The sequence below is a fragment of the Balaenoptera ricei genome, chromosome 14, assembly GCF_028023285.1.
Source record: "Balaenoptera ricei isolate mBalRic1 chromosome 14, mBalRic1.hap2, whole genome shotgun sequence".
Taxonomy (NCBI): domain Eukaryota; kingdom Metazoa; phylum Chordata; class Mammalia; order Artiodactyla; family Balaenopteridae; genus Balaenoptera; species Balaenoptera ricei.
The window spans coordinates 9,330,830-9,333,409 of NC_082652.1; positions in this window are offsets into that span (position 1 = coordinate 9,330,830).

The following is a 2,580-nucleotide window of genomic DNA, read 5'->3' on the forward strand; positions in this document are numbered from 1 at the left end:
CAAACAGCCCTGCTGGACCCAGCTACGTCCAGAGGATCCCTGCCCCATTCCTCCTCTCACCTCCCTGGCTGACCCCACCAGCCATGTGCACTCTGCATTCTTGGTCCTCAAATGTAGGTCTATCCGGGTAGCCACCGCAAGTCATCTGTTTGCTGGTGCCCATTTCCTCAGTCTGTCTCAAACCCAATGTCAGTTAACTTGAGGCTGATTCCCAGGTATGCGGCCCACATTGAATACGCAGTTCCACGCAGGCCGGGGAGCCACTGTGGCTGTTGACAGAGCCTCTGGGGCTTGAGTCACTTTCAGGGCCCCACATCTGGTGGCCACAGCTGGCAAGCCTGAGGGAAGAAATCCCCTTCGCCTTGTCCCTCTCTTCTTCCAAAACATGCCCCCACTGTCCATTTTGCTGACACTGTCACAATCCAGGCCAGTGTGGTGCTTTACCTGGACAGCTGCACCGGCCACCTCCCAGGGCTCCTGCTGGGACACCCCCTCCCCCTCTCACCCCCCGAGAGTCTGTTCTTCACCAGACAGAGCCAGGAGGCAGGGTCTATAGGCCTGGGGGACACTGGACACCATAGAAGACACTCCAAGGCTCTGAAGACCCCAGGAATGCCTGGGGGCATAAATACAGGGTTAGGAATAACCCTGTATTTCCTAACAATGGCTGTTTCCATACTTGGTAGGTCAAAAATTTACTGTCCTGTGTCTCTAAAACAGCCATTTGAGTACCACACCTCACAGTATTTTGCCATATCCACAAACCACCACTATTGTCACTTTTCTTCAAATTGACTCCTTCTTTTTTACTTTAAATATGTGTTTTAAAGAAAGAAACTTTATGTTGCAACTGTAAAGGAAACACTAATTTTCCTTTGCAGAAACAGAATGTAACATAAAAATAAATACATAAATATTAAATATCAAAATGTTTTTAATGTTCAGCTCGGCACAGTCTTATCTATAGTATCTCCCCCATAGATTTCTTACTAATTACGAAGGGAAAAAATTAGAGTGGAGAAACCTGACAGATACCACCCCATCCGAGAGGTCAGAGTTTACAACAGCCATCAGGTGCCTCCTGATATGATGCACTGAGAAGGATACAGCATCACTTCGGTGGTGTTCTTGCCAAAAATGCGTAACTTGAATCTGATCCCAAGGAAACACCAAACAAACCCAAACTGAGAGATGTTCTCCAAAATGGACTCTTCAAAAATATCAACCTCAAAAAAGACAAAGGAAGGCCGAGGCACCGGTCCAGATTAAAGGAGGCTAAAGAGAAGGGACAATTAGTTTCAATGTGTGATCCCAGATGAGGTCCCAGACTGGAAAAATAATTGCTATAGAATACGGTGCAATTTTATTTCACCATTTCAGTTGGTGAAGTTTGAACATGGAATTTAAAACTCAGCCTCTAGAGCTGTATCACTGCTAAGTTTCCTGAATATGATAAGTGTACAGTAGTTATGTATGAGAATGACCTTGTTCTTAGGAGATACACACTGATCTGTGTGTGTAAAGGACTGTGTTGGTGATTGCATTAACTCACAAATGGTTCAGGGGGGAAACATATATATAGAAAGATATACATACACATACAGACGGAGAGAAAAATAAAGCAAATGTGGCAAAATGTCAACATTTGGCAAATCTGGAGAAGTTCAGGGAGTTCACTGTACTCTTCTTATAACTCTTCTGTTATAATTTTTTTCCAAATAAAAAGTTTTGAAAAATGTCCATCTGAAGAGAGCAAAGGAAGCTCACATATCATATCACTGGGGAGGGGTCCCACACTTCAGGAAACACGACTCAGTGCAGTTTCTCCATCTCTAATTCTCTCCCTTTTGTAGGTCTTACCTTCCCAGTTCAGCCTCGTCCTGGGTAGGTTCTGCCTACTTATTCCCCTCTTAGGGGTTCAGGACTCACATTAGCATATTAAAGGCTCTGAAGAGTCCTGCAGCCACAAAAATGTGGTGAATGCTTTCTGTTGGGGTGAGGGGCTGCTGTTTGTTGAGCTGCTACCATGTCTCTGGTGTGCTAAGAGCTGTAGGAAATAGACACTATCATCATTATACCCATTTCACAGATGAAGGAACTGAGGCTCAAAAAGGCAAAGTCACTTATCCAAAGATTCCTAGGAAGCCAGAGAATAGGGATTAGATACCTCCCTTAATTACCCCAGTGTACCTGCTTTGGCAGCCACCATACAACTACTGGAGGCAATCTGGTGGTTGAGAGCAGCGATTCGGGGTTCAAATTCCAGCTCTACCACTTGCTAGCTGTGTGATCTGGAACAAGACACTTACCTGTAAGTTGTGGTGACGATTAAAGAATCAGTATATGGAGAGAACTTAGTATTTGACACAATGCCTGGGAGAAACAGAGACTCAGAGAGGTTAAGTGACTTGGCCAAGGACACACAGGAAGTGGCAGGTTTAGGGTTTGAACTCTGGTAGACCCCAGAGCCCCACCTATGATCCTGTGTCCTGCTGACCCTGAGCTCTGGGTCTAGTTGACCTTCTGCTTCTGGTCCCTATTTGCCCCCATCTCACAGCTCCTTTCCAGCTCCCCCTGCCT